Here is a 26,382-nt window from a genome sequence, read left to right on the forward strand (position 1 = left end):
AAACATTGTAGACTCAAAATGTTTGCTGTCTTTAGTGTATTTTAGCATCCTGAAGATGATTCCAGCATTAATTTCATTGTGCTTATGCTCATTTTGAAGATTTTAACAGTTTCCCCTGAAGTGTACAATCAGGGACTGAAAACGCATTTAAAGCATTAAAAAGTTAATCTTGGCTCTCACACCTAAACTAAACGTTGTAGACTCAAAATTTGTACTGTTATTAGTGTATTTTAGCATCCTGACGATGATTTCAGCATGCATTTCATTGTGCTTATGCTCATTTTGAAGATTTTGACAGTTTCCCCTGAAGTGTACAATCAGGGGCTGAAAACGCATTTAAAGCAATAAGAAGTTCATCTTGGCTCTCACACCTTAACTAAACATTGTAGACTCAACATTTTTGCTTTATGTAGTGTATTTTAGCATTCTGAAAATGATTTCAGCCTGCAATTAATTGTGCGCATGCCCATTTTGAAGATTTTGACAGTTTCACCTGAAGTGTACAATCAGGAGCTGAAAACGCATTTAAAGCAATAAAAAGTTCATCTTGGCTCTCACACCTTAACTAAACATTGTAGACTCAAACTTTTTGCTGTATTAAGTGTATTTTAGCATTCTGAAGATGATTCCAGCATGCATTTCATTGTGCGCATGCCCATTTAAAAGATTTTGACAGTTTCACCTGAAAAGTACAATCAGGGACTGAAAACGCATTTAAAGCAATACAAAGTTCATCTTGGCTCTCACACCTAAACTAAACATTGTAGACTCAAAATGTTTGCTGTCTTTAGCGTATTTTAGCATCCTGAAGATGATTCCAGCATTAATTTCATTGTGCTTCTGCTCATTTTGAAGATGTTGACAGTTTCACCTGAAGTGTACAATCGGGCTGAAAATGCATTTAAAGCAATAAAAAGTTAATCTTGTTTCTCACACCTAAACTAAATGTCGTAGACTAAATTTTTTTACTGTAATTAGTGTATTTTAGCATCCTGAAGATGATTTCAGCATGTATTTCATTGTGCTTATGCTCATTTTTAAGATTTTGACAGTTTCACTTGAAGAGTACAATTAGGGGCTGGAAATGCATTTAAAGCAATAAAAAGTTAATCTTGTTTCCCACACCTAAACTAAATGTCGTAGACTCAAAAATGTTCTTGTAATTAGTGTATTTTAGCATCCTGAAGATGATTTCAGCATGTATTTCATTGTGCTTATGCTCATTTTTAAGATTTTGACAGTTTCACCTGAAGAGTACAATTAGGGGCTGAAAACGCATTTAAAGCAATAAGAAGTTCATCTTGGCTCTCACACCTAAACTAAACGTTGTAGACTCAAAATGTTTGCTGTATTTAGTGTATTTTAGCATCCTGAAGATGATTCCAGCATTAATTTCATTGTGCTTATGCTCATTTTGAAGATTTTAACAGTTTCCCCTGAAGTGTACAATCAGGGGCTACAACGCATTTAAAGCAATAAAAAGTTAATCTTGGTTCTCACACCTTAACTAAACATTGTAGATTTAAAATGTTTGCTGTATTTAGTGTATTTTAGCATCCTGAAAATGATTCCAGCATTAATTTCATAGTGCTTATGTTTATTTTGAAGATTTTGACAGTTTCACCTGAAGTGTACAATCAGGGACTGAAAACACATTTAAAGCATTAAAAAGTTAATCTTGGCTCTCACACTTAACTAAACATTGTAGATTTAAAATGTTTGCTGTATTTAGTGTATTTTAGCATCCTGAAGATGATTCCAGCATTAATTTCATTGTGCTTATGCCCATTTTGAAGATTTTGACAGTTTCACCTGAAGTGTACAATCAGGGGCTGAAAACGCATTTAAAGCAATACAAAGTTCATCTTGGCTCTCACACCTAAACTAAACATTGTAGACTCAAAATGTTTGCTGTCTTTAGCGTATTTTAGCATCCTGAAGATGATTCCAGCATTAATTTCATTGTGCTTCTGCTCATTTTGAAGATGTTGACAGTTTCACCTGAAGTGTACAATCGGGCTGAAAATGCATTTAAAGCAATAAAAAGTTAATCTTGACTCTCACACCTAAACTAAACATTGTAGACTCAAAATGTTTGCTGTCTTTAGTGTATTTTAGCATCCTGAAGATGATTCCAGCATTAATTTCATTGTGCTTATGCTCATTTTGAAGATTTTAACAGTTTCCCCTGAAGTGTACAATCAGGGACTGAAAACGCATTTAAAGCATTAAAAAGTTAATCTTGGCTCTCACACCTAAACTAAACGTTGTAGACTCAAAATTTGTACTGTTATTAGTGTATTTTAGCATCCTGACGATGATTTCAGCATGCATTTCATTGTGCTTATGCTCATTTTGAAGATTTTGACAGTTTCCCCTGAAGTGTACAATCAGGGGCTGAAAACGCATTTAAAGCAATAAGAAGTTCATCTTGGCTCTCACACCTTAACTAAACATTGTAGACTCAACATTTTTGCTTTATGTAGTGTATTTTAGCATTCTGAAAATGATTTCAGCCTGCAATTAATTGTGCGCATGCCCATTTTGAAGATTTTGACAGTTTCACCTGAAGTGTACAATCAGGAGCTGAAAACGCATTTAAAGCAATAAAAAGTTCATCTTGGCTCTCACACCTTAACTAAACATTGTAGACTCAAACTTTTTGCTGTATTAAGTGTATTTTAGCATTCTGAAGATGATTCCAGCATGCATTTCATTGTGCGCATGCCCATTTAAAAGATTTTGACAGTTTCACCTGAAAAGTACAATCAGGGACTGAAAACGCATTTAAAGCAATACAAAGTTCATCTTGGCTCTCACACCTAAACTAAACATTGTAGACTCAAAATGTTTGCTGTCTTTAGCGTATTTTAGCATCCTGAAGATGATTCCAGCATTAATTTCATTGTGCTTCTGCTCATTTTGAAGATGTTGACAGTTTCACCTGAAGTGTACAATCGGGCTGAAAATGCATTTAAAGCAATAAAAAGTTAATCTTGTTTCTCACACCTAAACTAAATGTCGTAGACTAAATTTTTTTACTGTAATTAGTGTATTTTAGCATCCTGAAGATGATTTCAGCATGTATTTCATTGTGCTTATGCTCATTTTTAAGATTTTGACAGTTTCACTTGAAGAGTACAATTAGGGGCTGGAAATGCATTTAAAGCAATAAAAAGTTAATCTTGTTTCCCACACCTAAACTAAATGTCGTAGACTCAAAAATGTTCTTGTAATTAGTGTATTTTAGCATCTTGAAGATGATTTCAGCATGTATTTCATTGTGCTTATGCTCATTTTTAAGATTTTGACAGTTTCACCTGAAGAGTACAATTAGGGGCTGAAAACGCATTTAAAGCAATAAGAAGTTCATCTTGGCTCTCACACCTAAACTAAACGTTGTAGACTCAAAATGTTTGCTGTATTTAGTGTATTTTAGCATCCTGAAGATGATTCCAGCATTAATTTCATTGTGCTTATGCTCATTTTGAAGATTTTAACAGTTTCCCCTGAAGTGTACAATCAGGGGCTACAACGCATTTAAAGCAATAAAAAGTTAATCTTGGTTCTCACACCTTAACTAAACATTGTAGATTTAAAATGTTTGCTGTATTTAGTGTATTTTAGCATCCTGAAAATGATTCCAGCATTAATTTCATAGTGCTTATGTTTATTTTGAAGATTTTGACAGTTTCACCTGAAGTGTACAATCAGGGACTGAAAACACATTTAAAGCATTAAAAAGTTAATCTTGGCTCTCACACTTAACTAAACATTGTAGATTTAAAATGTTTGCTGTATTTAGTGTATTTTAGCATCCTGAAGATGATTCCAGCATTAATTTCATTGTGCTTATGCCCATTTTGAAGATTTTGACAGTTTCACCTGAAGTGTACAATCAGGGGCTGAAAACGCATTTAAAGCAATAAAAAGTTAATCTTGACTCTCACACCTAAACTAAACATTGTAGACTCAAAATGTTTGCTGTCTTTAGTGTATTTTAGCATCCTGACGATGATTTCAGCATGCATTTCATTGTGCTTATGCTCATTTTGAAGATTTTGACAGTTTCCCCTGAAGTGTACAATCAGGGGCTGAAAACGCATTTAAAGCAATAAAAAGTTAATCTTGACTCTCACACCTAAACTAAACATTGTAGACTCAAAATGTTTGCTGTTTTTAGTGTATTTTAGCATCCTGAAGATGATTCCAGCATGCATTTCATTGTGTTCATGTTCATTTTAAAGATGTTGACAGTTTCACCTGAAGTGTACAATCGGGCTAAAAAAGCATTAAAAGCAATAAAAAGTTAATCTTGTTTCTCACACCTAAACTAAATGTCGTAGACTCAAAATTTTTACTGTAATTAGTGTATTTTATCATCCTGAAGATGATTTCAGCATGCATTTCATTGTTCTTATGCTCATTTTTAAGATTTTGACAATTTCACCTGAAGAGTACAATCAGGGGCTGAAAACGCATTTAAAGCAATAAGAAGTTCATCTAGGCTCTCACACCTTAACTAAACATTGTAGACTCAACATTTTTGCTGTATGTAGTGTATTTTAGCATTCTGAAAATGATTTCAGCATGCATTTAATTGTGCGCATGCCCATTTTGAAAATTTTGACAGTTTCACCTGAAGTGTACAATCAGGAGCTGAAAACGCATTTAAAGCAATACAATGTTCATCTTGGCTCTCACACCTAAACTAAACATTGTAGACTCAAAATGTTTGCTGTATTTAGTGTATTTTAGCATCCTGAAGATGATTCCAGCATGCATTTCATTGTGCTTATGCTCATTTTGAAGATTTTGACAGTTTCCCCTGAAGTGTACAATCAGGGGCTACAACGCATTTAAAGCAATAAAAAGTTAACTTTGGCTCTCACACCTAAACTAAACGTTGTAGACTCAAAATGTTTGCTGTATTTAGTGTATTTTAGCATCCTTAAGATGATTCCAGCATTAATTTCATTGTGCTTATGCTCATTTTTGAAGATTTTGACAGTTTCACCTGAAGTGTACAATCAGGAGCTGAAAACGCATTTAAAGCAATACAATGTTCATCTTGGCTCTCACACCTAAACTAAACATTGTAGACTCAAAATGTTTGCTGTATTTAGTGTATTTTAGCATCCTGAAGATGATTCCAGCATGCATTTCATTGTGCTTATGCTCATTTTGAAGATTTTGACAGTTTCCCCTGAAGTGTACAATCAGGGGCTACAACGCATTTAAAGCAATAAAAAGTTAACTTTGGCTCTCACACCTAAACTAAACGTTGTAGACTCAAAATGTTTGCTGTATTTAGTGTATTTTAGCATCCTTAAGATGATTCCAGCATTAATTTCATTGTGCTTATGCTCATTTTTGAAGATTTTGACAGTTTCACCTGAAGTGTACAATCAGGAGCTGAAAACGCATTTAAAGCAATACAATGTTCATCTTGGCTCTCACACCTAAACTAAACATTGTAGACTCAAAATGTTTGCTGTATTTAGTGTATTTTAGCATCCTGAAGATGATTCCAGCATTAATTTCATTGTGTTTATGCCCATTTTGAAGATTTTGACAGTTTCACCTGAAGTGTACAATCAGGGGGTGAAAACACATTTAAAGCAATAAAAAGTTAATCTTGACTCTCACACCTAAACTAAACATTGTAGACTCAAAATGTTTGCTGTCTTTAGTGTATTTTAGCATCCTGAAGATGATTCCAGCATGCATTTCATTGTGTTCATGTTCATTTTAAAGATGTTGACAGTTTCACCTGAAGTGTACAATCGGGCTGAAAATGCATTTAAAGCAATAAAAAGTTAATCTTGTTTCTCACACCTAAACTAAATGTCGTAGACTCAAAAATTTTACTGTAATTAGTGTATTTTATCATCCTGAAGATGATTTCAGCATGCATTTCATTGTTCTTATGCTAATTTTTAAGATTTTGACAATTTCACCTGAAGAGTACAATCAGGGGCTGAAAACGCATTTAAAGCAATAAGAAGTTCATCTTGGCTTTCACACCTTAACTAAACATTGTAGACTCAACATTTTTGCTTTATGTAGTGTATTTTAGCATTCTGAAAATGATTTCAGCAGGCATTTAATTGTGCGCATGCCCATTTTGAAGATTTTGACAGTTTCACTTGAAGTGTACAATCAGGAGCTGAAAACGCATTTAAAGCAATACAAAGTTCATCTTGGCTCTCACACCTAAACTAAACATTGTAGACTCAAAATGTTTGCTGTATTTAGTGTATTTTAGCATCCTGAAGATGATTCCAGCATTAATTTCATTGTGCTTATGCCCATTTTGAAGATTTTGACAGTTTCACCTGAAGTGTACAATCAGGGGCTGAAAACGCATTTAAAGCAATAAAAAGTTAATCTTGACTCTCACACCTAAACTAAACATTGTAGACTCAAAATGTTTGCTGTCTCTAGTGTATTTTAGCATCCTGAAGATGATTCCAGCATGCATTTCATTTTGTTCATGTTCATTTTAAAGATGTTGACAGTTTCACCTGAAGTGTACAATCGGGCTGAAAATGCATTTAAAGCAATAAAAAGTTAATCTTGTTTCTCACACCTAAACTAAATGTCGTAGACTCAAAAATTTTACTGTAATTAGTGTATTTTATCATCCTGAAGATGATTTCAGCATGCATTTCATTGTTCTTATGCTCATTTTTAAGATTTTGACAATTTCACCTGAAGAGTACAATCAGGGGCTGAAAACGCATTTAAAGCATTAAAAAGTTAATCTTGGCTCTCACACCTAAACTAAACGTTGTAGACTCAAAATTTGTACTGTTATTAGTGTATTTTAGCATCCTGACGATGATTTCAGCATGCATTTCATTGTGCTTATGCTCATTTTGAAGATTTTGACAGTTTCCCCTGAAGTGTACAATCAGGGGCTACAACGCATTTAAAGCAATAAAAAGTTAACTTTGGCTCTCACACCTAAACTAAACGTTGTAGACTCAAAATGTTTGCTGTATTTAGTGTATTTTAGCATCCTTAAGATGATTCCAGCATTAATTTCATTGTGCTTATGCTCATTTTTGAAGATTTTGGCAGTTTCCCCTGAAGTGAACAATCAGGGGCTACAACGCATTCAAAGCAATAAAAAGTTAATTTTGGCTCTCACACCTAAACTAAACGTTGTAGACTCAAAATGTTTTCTGTATATAGTGTATTTTAGCATCCTAAAGATGATTCCAGCATGCATTTCATTGTGCGCATGCCCATTTAAAAGATTTTGACAGCTTAACCAGAAGGGTACAATCAGGGGCTGAAAACGCATTTAAAGCAATAAAAAGTTTATCTTGGCTCTCACACCTTAACTAAACATTGTAGATTTAAAATGTTTGCTGTATTTAGTGTATTTTAGCATCCTGAAAATTATTCCAGCATTAATTTCATAGTGCTTATGTTTATTTTGAAGATTTTGAAAGTTTCACCTGAAGTGTACAATCAGGGACTGAAAACGCATTTAAAGCATTAAAAAGTTAATCTTGGCTCTCACACCTAAACTAAACGTTGTAGACTCAAAGTTTGTACTGTTAATAGTGTATTTTAGCATCCTGACGATGATTTCAGCATGCATTTCATTGTGCTTATGTTAATTTAGAAGATTTTGAAAGTTTCACCTGAAGTGTACAATCAGGGGCTGTAAACGCATTTAAAGCAATAAAAAGTTAATTTTGGCTCTCACACCTAAACTAAACATTGTAGACTCAAAATGTTTGCTGTATTTAGTGTATTTTAGCATCCTGAAGATGATTCCAGCATTAATTTCATTGTGTTTATGCCCATTTTGAAGATTTTGACAGTTTCACCTGAAGTGTACAATCAGGGGGTGAAAACTCATTTAAAGCAATAAAAAGTTAATCTTGACTCTCACACCTAAACTAAACATTGTAGACTCAAAATGTTTGCTGTCTTTAGTGTATTTTAGCATCCTGAAGATGATTCCAGCATGCATTTCATTGTGTTCATGTTCATTTTAAAGATGTTGACAGTTTCACCTGAAGTGTACAATCGGGCTGAAAATGCATTTAAAGCAATAAAAAGTTAATCTTGTTTCTCACACCTAAACTAAATGTCGTAGACTCAAAAATTTTACTGTAATTAGTGTATTTTATCATCCTGAAGATGATTTCAGCATGCATTTCATTGTTCTTATGCTCATTTTTAAGATTTTGACAATTTCACCTGAAGAGTACAATCAGGGGCTGAAAACGCATTTAAAGCAATAAGAAGTTCATCTTGGCTCTCACACCTTAACTAAACATTGTAGACTCAACATTTTTGCTTTATGTAGTGTATTTTAGCATTCTGAAAATGATTTCAGCAGGCATTTAATTGTGCGCATGCCCATTTAAAAGATTTTGACAGTTTCACCTGAAAAGTACAATCAGGGACTGAAAACGCATTTAAAGCAATACAAAGTTCATCTTGGCTCTCACACCTAAACTAAACATTGTAGACTCAAAATGTTTGCTGTCTTTAGCGTATTTTAGCATCCTGAAGATGATTCCAGCATTAATTTCATTGTGCTTCTGCTCATTTTGAAGATGTTGACAGTTTCACCTGAAGTGTACAATCGGGCTGAAAATGCATTTAAAGCAATAAAAAGTTAATCTTGTTTCTCACACCTAAACTAAATGTCGTAGACTAAAAAATTTTACTGTAATTAGTGTATTTTAGCATCCTGAAGATGATTTCAGCATGTATTTCATTGTGCTTATGCTCATTTTTAAGATTTTGACAGTTTCACTTGAAGAGTACAATTAGGGGCTGGAAATGCATTTAAAGCAATAAAAAGTTAATCTTGTTTCTCACACCTAAACTAAATGTCGTAGACTCAAAAATGTTCTTGTAATTAGTGTATTTTAGCATCCTGAAGATGTTTTCAGCATGCATTTCATTGTGCTTATGCTCATTTTTAAGATTTTGACAGTTTCACCTGAAGAGTACAATTAGGGGCTGGAAATGCATTTAAAGCAATAAAAAGTTAATCTTGTTTCTCACACCTAAACTAAATGTCGTAGACTCAAAAATGTTCTTGTAATTAGTGTATTTTAGCATCCTGAAGATGTTTTCAGCATGCATTTCATTGTGCTTATGCTCATTTTTAAGATTTTGACAGTTTCACCTGAAGAGTACAATTAGGGGCTGAAAACGCATTTAAAGCAATAAGAAGTTCATCTTGGCTCTCACACCTAAACTAAACATTGTAGACTCAAAATGTTTGCTGTATTTAGTGTATTTTAGCATCCTGAAGATGATTCCAATATTAATTTCATTGTGCTTATGCTCATTTTGAAGATTTTAACAGTTTCCCCTGAAGTGTACAATCAGGGGCTACAACGCATTTAAAGCAATAACAAGTTAATCTTGGTTCTCACACCTTAACTAAACATTGTAGATTTAAAATGTTTGCTGTATTTAGTGTATTTTAGCATCCTGAAAATGATTCCAGCATTAATTTCATAGTGCTTATGTTTATTTTGAAGATTTTGACAGTTTCACCTGAAGTGTACAATCAGGGACTGAAAACACATTTAAAGCATTAAAAAGTTAATCTTGGCTCTCACACTTAACTAAACATTGTAGATTTAAAATGTTTGCTGTATTTAGTGTATTTTAGCATCCTGAAGATGATTCCAGCATTAATTTCATTGTGCTTATGCCCATTTTGAAGATTTTGACAGCTTCACCTGAAGTGTACAATCAGGGGCTGAAAACGCATTTAAAGCAATAAAAAGTTAATCTTGACTCTCACACCTAAACTAAACATTGTAGACTCAAAATGTTTGCTGTCTTTAGTGTATTTTAGCATCCTGAAGATGATTCCAGCATTAATTTCATTGTGCTTATGCTCATTTTGAAGATTTTAACAGTTTCCCCTGAAGTGTACAATCAGGGACTGAAAACGCATTTAAAGCATTAAAAAGCTAATCTTGGCTCTCACACCTAAACTAAACGTTGTAGACTCAACATTTGTACTGTTATTAGTGTATTTTAGCATCCTGACGATGATTTCAGCATGCATTTCATTGTGCTTATGCTCATTTTGAAGATTTTGACAGTTTCCCCTGAAGTGTACAATCAGGGGCTGAAAACGCATTTAAAGCAATAAAAAGTTAATCTTGACTCTCACACCTAAACTAAACATTGTAGACTCAAAATGTTTGCTGTTTTTAGTGTATTTTAGCATCCTGAAGATGATTCCAGCATTAATTTCATTGTGTTTATGCCCATTTTGAAGATTTTGACAGTTTCACCTGAAGTGTACAATCAGGGGGTGAAAACACATTTAAAGCAATAAAAAGTTAATCTTGACTCTCACACCTAAACTAAACATTGTAGACTCAAAATGTTTGCTGTCTTTAGTGTATTTTAGCATCCTGAAGATGATTCCAGCATGCATTTCATTGTGTTCATGTTCATTTTAAAGATGTTGACAGTTTCACCTGAAGTGTACAATCGGGCTGAAAATGCATTTAAAGCAATAAAAAGTTAATCTTGTTTCTCACACCTAAACTAAATGTCGTAGACTCAAAAATTTTACTGTAATTAGTGTATTTTATCATCCTGAAGATGATTTCAGCATGCATTTCATTGTTCTTATGCTAATTTTTAAGATTTTGACAATTTCACCTGAAGAGTACAATCAGGGGCTGAAAACGCATTTAAAGCAATAAGAAGTTCATCTTGGCTCTCACACCTTAACTAAACATTGTAGACTCAACATTTTTGCTTTATGTAGTGTATTTTAGCATTCTGAAAATGATTTCAGCAGGCATTTAATTGTGCGCATGCCCATTTTGAAGATTTTGACAGTTTCACTTGAAGTGTACAATCAGGAGCTGAAAACGCATTTAAAGCAATACAAAGTTCATCTTGGCTCTCACACCTAAACTAAACATTGTAGACTCAAAATGTTTGCTGTATTTAGTGTATTTTAGCATCCTGAAGATGATTCCAGCATTAATTTCATTGTGCTTATGCCCATTTTGAAGATTTTGACAGTTTCACCTGAAGTGTACAATCAGGGGCTGAAAACGCATTTAAAGCAATAAAAAGTTAATCTTGACTCTCACACCTAAACTAAACATTGTAGACTCAAAATGTTTGCTGTCTCTAGTGTATTTTAGCATCCTGAAGATGATTCCAGCATGCATTTCATTGTGTTCATGTTCATTTTAAAGATGTTGACAGTTTCACCTGAAGTGTACAATCGGGCTGAAAATGCATTTAAAGCAATAAAAAGTTAATCTTGTTTCTCACACCTAAACTAAATGTCGTAGACTCAAAAATTTTACTGTAATTAGTGTATTTTATCATCCTGAAGATGATTTCAGCATGCATTTCATTGTTCTTATGCTAATTTTTAAGATTTTGACAATTTCACCTGAAGAGTACAATCAGGGGCTGAAAACGCATTTAAAGGAATAAGAAGTTCATCTTGGCTCTCACACCTTAACTAAACATTGTAGACTCAACATTTTTGCTTTATGTAGTGTATTTTAGCATTCTGAAAATGATTTCAGCAGGCATTTAATTGTGCGCATGCCCATTTTGAAGATTTTGACAGTTTCACTTGAAGTGTACAATCAGGAGCTGAAAACGCATTTAAAGCAATACAAAGTTCATCTTGGCTCTCACACCTAAACTAAACATTGTAGACTCAAAATGTTTGCTGTATTTAGTGTATTTTAGCATCCTGAAGATGATTCCAGCATTAATTTCATTGTGCTTATGCCCATTTTGAAGATTTTGACAGTTTCACCTGAAGTGTACAATCAGGGGCTGAAAACGCATTTAAAGCAATAAAAAGTTAATCTTGACTCTCACACCTAAACTAAACATTGTAGACTCAAAATGTTTGCTGTCTCTAGTGTATTTTAGCATCCTGAAGATGATTCCAGCATTAATTTCATTGTGCTTCTGCTCATTTTGAAGATGTTGACAGTTTCACCTGAAGTGTACAATCGGGCTGAAAATGCATTTAAAGCAATAAAAAGTTAATCTTGTTTCTCACACCTAAACTAAATGTCGTAGACTCAAAAATTTTACTGTAATTAGTGTATTTTATCATCCTGAAGATGATTTCAGCATGCATTTCATTGTTCTTATGCTCATTTTTAAGATTTTGACAATTTCACCTGAAGAGTACAATCAGGGGCTGAAAACGCATTTAAAGCATTAAAAAGTTAATCTTGGCTCTCACACCTAAACTAAACGTTGTAGACTCAAAATTTGTACTGTTATTAGTGTATTTTAGCATCCTGACGATGATTTCAGCATGCATTTCATTGTGCTTATGCTCATTTTGAAGATTTTGACAGTTTCCCCTGAAGTGTACAATCAGGGGCTACAACGCATTTAAAGCAATAAAAAGTTAACTTTGGCTCTCACACCTAAACTAAACGTTGTAGACTCAAAATGTTTGCTGTATTTAGTGTATTTTAGCATCCTTAAGATGATTCCAGCATTAATTTCATTGTGCTTATGCTCATTTTTGAAGATTTTGGCAGTTTCCCCTGAAGTGAACAATCAGGGGCTACAACGCATTCAAAGCAATAAAAAGTTAATTTTGGCTCTCACACCTAAACTAAACGTTGTAGACTCAAAATGTTTTCTGTATATAGTGTATTTTAGCATCCTAAAGATGATTCCAGCATGCATTTCATTGTGCGCATGCCCATTTAAAAGATTTTGACAGCTTAACCTGAAGGGTACAATCAGGGGCTGAAAACGCATTTAAAGCAATAAAAAGTTTATCTTGGCTCTCACACCTTAACTAAACATTGTAGATTTAAAATGTTTGCTGTATTTAGTGTATTTTAGCATCCTGAAAATGATTCCAGCATTAATTTCATAGTGCTTATGTTTATTTTGAAGATTTTGAAAGTTTCACCTGAAGTGTACAATCAGGGACTGAAAATGCATTTAAAGCATTAAAAAGTTAATCTTGGCTCTCACACCTAAACTAAACGTTGTAGACTCAAAGTTTGTACTGTTAATAGTGTATTTTAGCATCCTGACGATGATTTCAGCATGCATTTCATTGTGCTTATGTTAATTTAGAAGATTTTTAAAGTTTCACCTGAAGTGTACAATCAGGGGCTGTAAACGCATTTAAAGCAATAAAAAGTTAATTTTGGCTCTCACACCTAAACTAAACATTGTAGACTCAAAATGTTTGCTGTATTTAGTGTATTTTAGCATCCTGAAGATGATTCCAGCATTAATTTCATTGTGCTTATGCCCATTTTGAAGATTTTGACAGTTTCACCTGAAGTGTACAATCAGGGGCTGAAAACGCATTTAAAGCAATAAAAAGTTCATCTTGGCTCTCACACCTAAACTAAACATTGTAGACTCAAAATGTTTGCTGTCTTTAGTGTATTTTAGCATCCTGAAGATGATTCCAGCATGCATTTCATTGTGCTTATGCTCATTTTGAAGATTTTGACAGTTTCCCCTGAAGTGTACAATCAGGGGCTACAACTCATTTAAAGCAATAAAAAGTTAATTTTGGCTCTCACACCTAAACTAAACATTGTAAACTCAAAATGTTTGCTGTCTTTAGCGTATTTTAGCATCCTGAAGATGATTCCAGCATTAATTTCATTGTGCTTATGCCCATTTAAAAGATTTTGACAGCTTAACCTGAAGGGTACAATCAGGGGCTGAAAACGCATTTAAAGCAATAAAAAGTTTATCTTGGCTCTCACACCTTAACTAAACATTGTAGATTTAAAATGTTTGCTGTATTTAGTGTATTTTAGCATCCTGAAAATTATTCCAGCATTAATTTCATAGTGCTTATGTTTATTTTGAAGATTTTGAAAGTTTCACCTGAAGTGTACAATCAGGGACTGAAAACGCATTTAAAGCATTAAAAAGTTAATCTTGGCTCTCACACCTAAACTAAACGTTGTAGACTCAAAGTTTGTACTGTTAATAGTGTATTTTAGCATCCTGACGATGATTTCAGCATGCATTTCATTGTGCTTATGTTAATTTAGAAGATTTTGAAAGTTTCACCTGAAGTGTACAATCAGGGGCTGTAAACGCATTTAAAGCAATAAAAAGTTAATTTTGGCTCTCACACCTAAACTAAACATTGTAGACTCAAAATGTTTGCTGTCTTTAGCATATTTTAGCATCCTGAAGATGATTCCAGCATTAATTTCATTGTGCTTATGCTCATTTTGAAGATTTTGACAGTTTCACCTGAAGTGTACAATCAGGGGCTGAAAACGCATTTAAAGCAATAAAAAGTTAATCTTGTTTCTCACACCTAAACTAAATGTCGTAGACTCAAAAATTTTCTTGTATATAGTGTATTTTAGCATCCTAAAGATGATTCCAGCATGCATTTCATTGTGCGCATGCCCATTTAAAAGATTTTGACAGCTTAACCTGAAGTGTACAATAAGGGGCTGAAAACGCATTTAAAGCAATAAAAAGTTAATCTTGGCTCTCACACCTTAACTAAACATTGTAGATTTAAAATGTTTGCTGTTATTAGTGTATTTTAGCATCCTGAAGATGATTCCAGCATTAATTTCATTGTGCTTATGCTCATTTTGAAGATTTTGACAGTTTCACCTGAAGTGTACAATCAGGGGCTGAAAACGCATTTAAAGCAATAAAAAGTTAATTTTGGCTCTCACACCTAAACTAAACATTGTATACTCAAATTGTTTGCTGTCTTTAGGGTATTTTAGCATCCTGAAGATGATTCCAGCATGCATTTCATTGTGTTCATGTTCATTTTAAAGATTTTGACAGTTTCACCTGAAGTGTACAATCAGGGAATGAAAACGCATTTAAAGGTAATAAAAAGTTAATCTTGTTTCTCACACCTAAACTGAACGTCGTAGACTCAAACTTTTTACTGTAATTAGTGTATTTTAGCATCCTGAAGATGATTCCAGCATGCATTTCATTGTGTGCATGCCCATTTAAAAGATTTTGACAGTTTCACCTGAAGTGTACAATAAGGGGCTGAAAACGCATTTAAGCAGCGTCTGCAGTGATGCGGACGCTGTATCGGTCCGTTGTGGTGAAGAAGGAGCTGAGCCGAAAGGCAAAGCTCTCGATTTACCGGTCGATCTACGTTCCTGCCCTCACCTATGGTCACGAGCTGTGGGTCGTGACCGAAAGAACAAGATCCCGGATACAAGCGGCCGAAATGAGTTTCCTCCCCAGGGTGTCCAAGCTCTCCCTTAGAGATAGGGTGAGAAGCTCGGTCATTCGGGAGGGACTCAGCGTCGAGCCGCTACTCCTCCACGTTGAGAAGAACCAGTTGAGGTGGCTCGGGCATCTGGTTCGGATGCCTCCTGGGCGCCTCCCTGGGGAGGTGTTCCGGGCATATCCTACCGGCAGGAGGCCCCGGGAACGACCCAGGACACGCTGGAGAGACTACGTCTCACGGCTGGCTTGGGATCCTATTGGAGGAGCTGGCTGAAGTGGCTGGGGAGAGGGAAGTCTAGGCTTTCCTGCTAAAGCTGCTGCCCCCGCGACCCGACCCCGGATAAGCGGAATTGAAGACGGAACGGAACGGAACGGAAAACGCATTTAAAGCAATAAAAAGTTCATCTTGGCTCTCACACCTAAACTAAACGTTGTAGACTCAAAATGTTTGCTGTATTTAGTGTATTTTAGCATCCTGAAGATGATTCCAGCATTAATTTCATTGTGCTTATGCCCATTTTGAAGATTTTGACAGTTCCACCTGAAGTGTACAATCGGGCTGAAAATGCATTTAAAGCAATAAAAAGTTAATCTTGGCTCTCACACCTAAACTAAACATTGTAGACTCAAAATGTTTGCTGTCTTTAGTGTATTTTAGCATCCTTAAGATGATTCCAGCATGCATTTCATTGTGTTCATGTTCATTTTAAAGATGTTGACAGTTTCACCTGAAGTGTACAATCGGGCTGAAAATGCATTTAAAGCAATAAAAAGTTAATCTTGGCTCTCACACCTAAACTAAACATTGTAGACTCAAAATGTTTGCTGTCTTTAGTGTATTTTAGCATCCTGAAGATGATTCCAGCATGCATTTCATTGTGTTCATGTTCATTTTAAAGATGTTGACAGTTTCACCTGAAGTGTACAATCCGGCTGAAAATGCATTTAAAGCAATAAAAAGTTAATCTTGTTTCTCACACCTAAACCAAATGTCGTAGACTCAAAAATTTTACTGTAATTAGTGTATTTTAGCATCCTGAAGATGATTTCAGCATGCATTTCATTGTGCTTATGCTCATTTTTAAGATTTTGACAGTTTCACCTGAAGAATACAATCAGGGGCTGAAAACGCATTTAAAGCATTAAAAAGTTAATCTTGGCTCTCACACCTAAACTAAACGTTGTAGACTCAAAGTTTGTACTGTTAATAGTGTATTTTAGCATCCTGACGATGATTTCAGCATGCATTTCATTGTGCTTATGCTCATTTTGAAGATTTTGAGAGTTTCACCTGAAGAGTACAATCAGGGGCTGAAAACGCATTTAAAGCAATAAAAAGTTAATTTTGGCTCTCACACCTAAACTAAACATTGTAGACTCAAAATGTTTGCTGTATTTAGTGTATTTTAGCATCCTGAAGATGATTCCAGCATTAATTTCATTGTGCTTATGCTCATTTTGAAGATTTTGACAGTTTCACCTGAAGTGTACAATCAGGGGCTATAACGCATTTAAAGCAATTAAAAGTTAATCTTGGCTCTCACACCTTAACTAAACATTGTAAATTTAAAATGTTTGCTGTATTTAGTGTATTTTAGCATCCTGAAGATGATTTCAGCATGCATTTCATTGTGCTTATGCTCATTTTTAAGATTTTGACAGTTTCACCTGAAGAGTACAATCAGGGGCTGAAAACGCATTTAAAGCAATAAGAAGTTCATCTTGGCTCTCACACCTTAACTAAACATTGTAGCCTCAACATTTTTGCTGTATGTAGTGTATTTTAGCATTCTGAAAATGATTTCAGCATGCATTTAATTGTGCGCATGCCCATTTTGAAGATTTTGACAGTTTCACCTGAAGTGTACAATCAGGAGCTGAAAACGCATTTAAAGCAATACAAAGTTCATCTTGGCTCTCACACCTAAACTATACATTGTAGACTCAAAATGTTTGCTGTATTCAGTGTATTTTAGCATCCTGAAGATGATTCCAGCATTAATTTCATTGTGCTTATGCTAATTTTTGAAGATTTTGGCAGTTTCCCCTGAAGTGAACAATCAGGGGCTACAACGCATTCAAAGCAATACAAAGTTAATCTTGGCTCTCACACCTAAACTAAATGTTGTAGACTCAAAATGTTTTCTGTATATAGTGTATTTTAGCATCCTAAAGATAATTCCAGCATGCATTTCATAGTGCTTATGTTTATTTTGAAAGTTTCACCTGAAGTGTACAATCAGGGACTGAAAACGCATTTAAAGCATTAAAAAGTTAATCTTGGCTCTCACACCTAAACTAAACGTTGTAGACTCAAAGTTTGTACTGTTAATAGTGTATTTTAGCATCCTGACGATGATTTCAGCATGCATTTCATTGTGCTTATGCTCATTTTGAAGATTTTGAGAGTTTCACCTGAAGAGTACAATCAGGGGCTGTAAACGCATTTAAAGCAATAAAAAGTTAATTTTGGCTCTCACACCTAAACTAAACATTGTAGACTCAAAATGTTTGCTGTATTTAGTGTATTTTAGCATCCTGAAGATGATTCCAGCATTAATTTCATTGTGCTTATGCTCATTTTGAAGATTTTGACAGTTTCACCTGAAGTGTACAATCAGGGGCTGAAAACGCATTTAAAGCAATAAAAAGTTAATCTTGTTTCTCACACCTAAACTAAATGTCGTAGACTCAAAAATGTTCTTGTATATAGTGTATTTTAGCATCCTAAAGATGATTCCAGCATGCATTTCATTGTGCGCATGCCCATTTAAAAGATTTTGACAGCTTAACCTGAAGTGTACAATAAGGGGCTGAAAACGCATTTAAAGCAATAAAAAGTTAATCTTGGCTCTCACACCTTAACTAAACATTGTAGATTTAAAATGTTTGCTGTTATTAGTGTATTTTAGCATCCTGAAGATGATTCCAGCATTAATTTCATTGTGCTTATGCTCATTTTGAAGATTTTGACAGTTTCACCTGAAGTGTACAATCAGGGGCTGAAAACGCATTTAAAGCAATAAAAAGTTAATTTTGGCTCTCACACCTAAACTAAACATTGTATACTCAAATTGTTTGCTGTCTTTAGGGTATTTTAGCATCCTGAAGATGATTCCAGCATGCATTTCATTGTGTTCATGTTCATTTTAAAGATTTTGACAGTTTCACCTGAAGTGTACAATCAGGGAATGAAAACGCATTTAAAGGTAATAAAAAGTTAATCTTGTTTCTCACACCTAAACTGAACGTCGTAGACTCAAACTTTTTACTGTAATTAGTGTATTTTAGCATCCTGAAGATGATTCCAGCATGCATTTCATTGTGTGCATGCCCATTTAAAAGATTTTGACAGTTTCACCTGAAGTGTACAATAAGGGGCTGAAAACGCATTTAAGCAGCGTCTGCAGTGATGCGGACGCTGTATCGGTCCGTTGTGGTGAAGAAGGAGCTGAGCCGAAAGGCAAAGCTCTCGATTTACCGGTCGATCTACGTTCCTGCCCTCACCTATGGTCACGAGCTGTGGGTCGTGACCGAAAGAACAAGATCCCGGATACAAGCGGCCGAAATGAGTTTCCTCCCCAGGGTGTCCAAGCTCTCCCTTAGAGATAGGGTGAGAAGCTCGGTCATTCGGGAGGGACTCAGCGTCGAGCCGCTACTCCTCCACGTTGAGAAGAACCAGTTGAGGTGGCTCGGGCATCTGGTTCGGATGCCTCCTGGGCGCCTCCCTGGGGAGGTGTTCCGGGCATATCCTACCGGCAGGAGGCCCCGGGAACGACCCAGGACACGCTGGAGAGACTACGTCTCACGGCTGGCTTGGGATCCTATTGGAGGAGCTGGCTGAAGTGGCTGGGGAGAGGGAAGTCTAGGCTTTCCTGCTAAAGCTGCTGCCCCCGCGACCCGACCCCGGATAAGCGGAATTGAAGACGGAACGGAACGGAACGGAAAACGCATTTAAAGCAATAAAAAGTTCATCTTGGCTCTCACACCTAAACTAAACGTTGTAGACTCAAAATGTTTGCTGTATTTAGTGTATTTTAGCATCCTGAAGATGATTCCAGCATTAATTTCATTGTGCTTATGCCCATTTTGAAGATTTTGACAGTTCCACCTGAAGTGTACAATCGGGCTGAAAATGCATTTAAAGCAATAAAAAGTTAATCTTGGCTCTCACACCTAAACTAAACATTGTAGACTCAAAATGTTTGCTGTCTTTAGTGTATTTTAGCATCCTTAAGATGATTCCAGCATGCATTTCATTGTGTTCATGTTCATTTTAAAGATGTTGACAGTTTCACCTGAAGTGTACAATCGGGCTGAAAATGCATTTAAAGCAATAAAAAGTTCATCTTGGCTCTCACACCTTAACTAAACATTGTAGACTCAACATTTTTGCTGTATGTAGTGTATTTTAGCATCCTGAAGATGATTCCAGCATTAATTTCATTTTGCTTATGCCCATTTTGAAGATTTTGACAGTTTCACCTGAAGTGTACAATCGGGCTGAAAATGCATTTAAAGCAATAAAAAGTTAATCTTGGCTCTCACACCTAAACTAAACATTGTAGACTCAAAATGTTTGCTGTCTTTAGTGTATTTTAGCATCCTGAAGATGATTCCAGCATGCATTTCATTGTGTTCATGTTCATTTTAAAGATGTTGACAGTTTCACCTGAAGTGTACAATCCGGCTGAAAATGCATTTAAAGCAATAAAAAGTTAATCTTGTTTCTCACACCTAAACCAAATGTCGTAGACTCAAAAATTTTACTGTAATTAGTGTATTTTAGCATCCTGAAGATGATTTCAGCATGCATTTCATTGTGCTTATGCTCATTTTTAAGATTTTGACAGTTTCACCTGAAGAATACAATCAGGGGCTGAGAACGCATTTAAAGCATTAAAAAGTTAATCTTGGCTCTCACACCTAAACTAAACGTTGTAGACTCAAAGTTTGTACTGTTAATAGTGTATTTTAGCATTCTGAAAATGATTTCAGCATGCATTTAATTGTGCGCATGCCCATTTTGAAGATTTTGACAGTTTCACCTGAAGTGTACAATCAGGAGCTGAAAACGCATTTAAAGCAATACAAAGTTCATCTTGGCTCTCACACCTAAACTATACGTTGTAGACTCAAAATGTTTGCTGTATTCAGTGTATTTTAGCATCCTGAAGATGATTCCAGCATTAATTTCATTGTGCTTATGCTAATTTTTGAAGATTTTGGCAGTTTCCCCTGAAGTGAACAATCAGGGGCTACAACGCATTCAAAGCAATACAAAGTTAATCTTGGCTCTCACACCTAAACTAAATGTTGTAGACTCAAAATGTTTTCTGTATATAGTGTATTTTAGCATCCTAAAGATAATTCCAGCATGCATTTCATAGTGCTTATGTTTATTTTGAAAGTTTCACCTGAAGTGTACAATCAGGGACTGAAAACGCATTTAAAGCATTAAAAAGTTAATCTTGGCTCTCACACCTAAACTAAACGTTGTAGACTCAAAGTTTGTACTGTTAATAGTGTATTTTAGCATCCTGACGATGATTTCAGCATGCATTTCATTGTGCTTATGCTCATTTTGAAGATTTTGAGAGTTTCACCTGAAGAGTACAATCAGGGGCTGAAAACGCATTTAAAGCAATAAAAAGTTAATTTTGGCTCTCACACCTAAACTAAACATTGTAGACTCAAAATGTTTGCTGTATTTAGTGTATTTTAGCATCCTGAAGATGATTCCAGCATTAATTTCATTGTGCTTATGCTCATTTTGAAGATTTTGACAGTTTCACCTGAAGTGTACAATCAGGGGCTATAACGCATTTAAAGCAATTAAAAGTTAATCTTGGCTCTCACACCTTAACTAAACATTGTAAATTTAAAATGTTTGCTGTATTTAGTGTATTTTAGCATCCTGAAGATGATTTCAGCATGCATTTCATTGTGCTTATGCTCATTTTTAAGATTTTGACAGTTTCACCTGAAGAGTACAATCAGGGGCTGAAAACGCATTTAAAGCAATAAGAAGTTCATCTTGGCTCTCACACCTTAACTAAACATTGTAGCCTCAACATTTTTGCTGTATGTAGTGTATTTTAGCATTCTGAAAATGATTTCAGCATGCATTTAATTGTGCGCATGCCCATTTTGAAGATTTTGACAGTTTCACCTGAAGTGTACAATCAGGAGCTGAAAACGCATTTAAAGCAATACAAAGTTCATCTTGGCTCTCACACCTAAACTAAACGTTGTAGACTCAAAATGTTTGCTGTATTCAGTGTATTTTAGCATCCTGAAGATGATTCCAGCATTAATTTCATTGTGCTTATGCTAATTTTTGAAGATTTTGGCAGTTTCCCCTGAAGTGAACAATCAGGGGCTACAACGCATTCAAAGCAATAAAAAGTTAATCTTGGCTCTCACACCTAAACTAAATGTTGTAGACTCAAAATGTTTTCTGTATATAGTGTATTTTAGCATCCTAAAGATGATTCCAGCATGCATTTCATAGTGCTTATGTTAATTTAGAAGATTTTGAAAGTTTCACCTGAAGTGTACAATCAGGGACTGAAAACGCATTTAAAGCATTAAAAAGTTAATCTTGGCTCTCACACCTAAACTAAACGTTGTAGACTCAAAAGTTTGTACTGTTAATAGTGTATTTTAGCATCCTGACGATGATTTCAGCATGCATTTCATTGTGCTTATGCTCATTTTGAAGATTTTGACAGTTTCACCTGAAGAGTACAATCAGGGGCTGAAAACGCATTTAAAGCAATAAAAAGTTAATTTTGGCTCTCACACCTAAACTAAACATTGTAGACTCAAAATGTTTGCTGTATTTAGTGTATTTTAGCATCCTGAAGATGATTCCAGCATTAATTTCATTGTGCTTATGCTCATTTTGAAGATTTTGACAGTTTCACCTGAAGTGTACAATCAGGGGCTATAAAACGCATTTAAAGCAATTAAAAGTTAATCTTTGCTCTCACACCTTAACTAAACATTGTAAATTTAAAATGTTTGCTGTATTTAGTGTATTTTAGCATCCCGAAAATGATTCCAGCATTAATTTCATAGTGCTTATGTTAATTTAGAAGATTTTTAAAGTTTCACCTGAAGTGTACAATCAGGGGCTGAAAACGCATTTAAAGCAATAAAAAGTTAATTTTGGCTCTCACACCTTAACTAAACATTGTAGACTCAAACTTTTTGCTGTATTAAGTGTATTTTAGCATTCTGAAGATGATTCCAGCATGCATTTCATTGTGCGCATGCCCATTTAAAAGATTTTGACAGTTTCACCTGAAGTGTACAATCAGGAGCTGAAAACGCATTTAAAGCAATACAAAGTTCATCTTGGCTCTCACACCTAAACTAAACGTTGTAGACTCAAAATGTTTGCTGTATTTAGTGTATTTTAGCATCCTGAAGATGATTCCAGCATTAATTTCATTGTGCTTATGCTCATTTTGAAGATTTTGACAGTTTCACCTGAAGTGTACAATCAGGGGCTACAACGCATTTAAAGCAATGATAGGAGGCAGATCTTTCCTCCACGTGTTCGTTTTATTTCGGGTAGTGAGAATGTTGGTTATCCGAATGCAGGCTGGAGATCGATGAACAGTTACTTCGAAGCTTTTATTTCTACAGAATATTCCGGGCACAAATGAGTTCCAGACAATGGCTGCAGCCTCTCACAAGTGCGAAGATTTCAGACACTTACAACATTCTTATACTATCTTGAAGTGCGGTACCACAAAGCCTCCAAGCCCCCAGCAAACAGCCCACCCCGAGTTCACCAGACATGAGATAAGACTTTTAAAGACATCATTCATTACACATTGACTTCAATCACAGACAATGGCCCATTGTTGTGGAAATAGAGGAGGTCCCAGTCATGACGGCACCTGGCAGAAATTGCTATAACACTCACAAAGCTCTACTGAGGAAATAAGGAAATTAAAACAGTTATGACTAAATCTGGGCAGAAGACCCTCATCAATCCCTCTTTTGGACTCAAAAGAGTCCGACACAAGCAGATAAACATTTCAGAGAAAAATTCCACCGGCATCTTCGTCCTCTTCGTCAGATGCCTCAACAGTGGGCTCCTTTGGGGGAGCGATAGACTCAACCATCATATAAGAAGACTCATTTCGTATGTCCTGTTTTTCAATAGCAGTGGTAATAATTATTTGGCAAAGGGAACGAATACATGGAATACAGCAACACCCGCATGTGGTTAGCAAAGCAGCAAATACAGCGATAGATATCAAAATAGAGGAAACTAAGGTTTTATAGCGCCCGAACACATCCATCCAATTATCCCATACAGAAGTATCCACTCCTGAATGTTCTTACATTTTTATATTGAGTGTACGCAGCCCTTCAATTGCAATAGTCAAACTTCCATCGGGCGCAGTGTTGTTAGGAAAGAAGGTGCAACACTGATCTCCAAACATTGAGCAGACTCCGCCCTTCTCTGGCAGCAACATATCTAGTGCAATTCGGTTTTGGAATGCAATCAAAGATGTGGCAGCCAGCTGGCCGTGTACAGCCTCAAAACCACTTTGAGTCCAATTTCCCAGCCTCTGTACATTATAATGTACATAATTAATTCTGTCTAGGTTTTTGTTAATGGTGCACCACCAGCAAATTGTAGATTCAAACCCTGAGAGTACTTGATCAACTAATTTGTACTCATCAGGCATACCCCTTGGTACTCCAATTGCATCAATGTAGGTGGGAACATTCTGCTCTTGCCAAGAGGACCGTTTGGCTCTTCGGAAAGAAGGAGGGGATAATGGTTCCCAATTATCAATCAATTTCAAAAGGTTGTCAACAGAGGTGGGGTCTGTTGTACTGGCAGTAGGAGGGTGATGAGAGCACAATATCCTGTTCTATTCAAGGGCAGCTTATCAAATATTCTGTTATCGCCACACCACCACCATATGTCCCCTCTAGATTGAGGTTGGAACGTCTGTCCCACGTCTATTGTCGAAATGCGTGGTGTGGTTTAGTTCTCCCAATTGTTCCCTTGTTCCTGACATTTTAATACATGAGAAATTACCATCTGCAACTTTGTTTGAAAATACTGGTTTGTTCTTCTGACATTTTACTAGGGGATACACCTTGTCCCATTTAGAGCAATTGGCATTGGGGACAGTTTTATTCATAAACTCCATTACACATTGATCCTCCATTTTAGCCGGGATTACTCATAATAGAGGTCGTGGTCCTACGCATACCACACAGTTTTCGTTAGTGGCACGGGCCGCTTCTCCAGCCAGCAGTAGCCAATTCTTACTGCTGCCGGACAACCCTGTCGTAACACGGAACCACTCATCTACACCATCGAGCGGTATGCTCACAGCTCTCACCGCGGTCACCTTCATGTAATTACTAATTTTTGGTTGTCCTAAGTTACCCATAGTCTTATTGACACAAACCACAATGGGAAATTAGGAGTCGGCTCCGGTGGACCATGCCCATAGCAGTAATCCCCAACAGGAGATGTTATATAGAGTTGCATTAGGTGGTCGTATTTTGCCATCGGGAAGGGCAAAGGTCAATTCGAGTTGATCTCCTAGGTTACTCAGTGTTACCCTTTTGCTAAAGAAAATAGCCTCCTCACTAGTTCCCGGTGGCCAGTGACTTCCGTCCTGGGTAGTTATAAAAGCACTTCAGTCAAGCCGTAAAACATGTCCTGTCAAATACCACCAGTATTCTACCCAGTCTTCCCCTTTAGTCTGCACAGTGTTCCTAAATCCCTTCAAATACCTAATGGGAATTTTAACAGAGGTGTTCGTGTTTGGGGCCACCGTCACGGTTATTGAGTTATTATAAGTCGAGGATATGAGCCAGGGAGTGTGTAGAGAATCAATACTTTGCTTTATACGATGTGTTGTCGTTACGTTCAAGGTTGTACTGAGGGGCTTCCAGAGATACCAGATGGGCATAAAAGTCAATATGAGAAAGAGTGTCGTGATGTAGCTGCAGATGGAGATGCGTTCCCACTTCGAAGCCATTTCGAGATGATGTTCTTGGGTTGCTGCTGGAGGGCGCTGTCATCTTCTTCAGGACCTTAGGGTAGACTACCTCGTCCCAGGATGAGTCACCGGGATTATTCTGCCCGTATAGCGTGAACTCAACCTCTGTTGAATGATGTCAGTGGGAGCCGGCTTGCTTCTCGGTTGTTGCTGGGTGATTGCCTGGTGCAGGGACAATGGCTCCAGCCGGTGTCCTTGCCGGTCGGGTGGAGGAGATGTGATACCACGTGTATCACCTTTTCCGTGCAGGCGAACTGCAGATGTCCTCTCCGTCACCTTGTAGGGTCCAGCCCACCTGGGCTCAGACCATTTTGGTTAATCACTTTCAACCATACATATTCACAATCATTGATTTCTGAAGGAGCATCTGGTTGTTGTTTTTTGTTAGCTGGGAGTTAGTAAATGTTAGTTGTTTGAGTTCTGGAGGTCCTGGAACGTGCGTCTCTTCCAATGGAGCTGTTGGAGCCGATAATGGTCTGTTGGTGTGACATTCAAACAGAGTCCAGCCTTTGGCTGAGTTTAGTGACATTCGCATATTCATTAATGCAACAGGAAGAGCTTGTAGCCAATTCAAATTTGATGAGGCCAGTGCTTTAGCCAATTTTTCTTTAATATTTCTATTCATTCGCCTAACCTGTTCTTGGTATTGGGGATAATACACTGAACCAAATGTGTGTTTTAATCCCAATGCCTTTTCTACTGCTTGTAGATGTTTGTTTTTTGAAATGGGTTACATTGTCTGATCAAATTTTTCTAGGAAACCCATGTGATGGTATGTAATGATTAATCAAATGTTTTACTACGATATTTGCTGTTTCAGATTTGCAGGGATATGCCTCTGGCCATCCTGAAAAGGAATCCACTATTACCAGCAAATGTCTGTATTCTGACACTCATGTCAGTGAAATCCATCGAAACCACCTGACCCGGAGCAGTCACGTCCGGATCTTGAGTGCCCTGGGGAGGTTTAGATGTAGGCATACTGTTATACCTGTTGCACACTGCAGTCCTGCAGTTCACTTTTAACAATTTGTCTCATGAAAGGATGCCACCAGGTGTGTAGTCGTCTCAGTGTTTCTTCCACACCTAAATGGCATATTCCATG

At 36.3% G+C, this 26,382-nt stretch overlaps 1 pseudogene; it reads right to left on the reverse strand.

Annotated features, from left to right (window-relative positions):
* Positions 1-24,055: 24,055 nt before the first annotated feature.
* LOC147165144 (uncharacterized) lies at positions 24,056-25,458 on the reverse strand (annotated as a pseudogene).
* Between the last annotated feature and the right edge of the window lie 924 nt (positions 25,459-26,382).

This window comes from Leptonotus elevatus, chromosome 11, assembly GCF_054856555.1.
Source record: "Leptonotus elevatus isolate MCC_2025b chromosome 11, RoL_Lele_1.0, whole genome shotgun sequence".
NCBI classification, from domain to species: domain Eukaryota; kingdom Metazoa; phylum Chordata; class Actinopteri; order Syngnathiformes; family Syngnathidae; genus Leptonotus; species Leptonotus elevatus.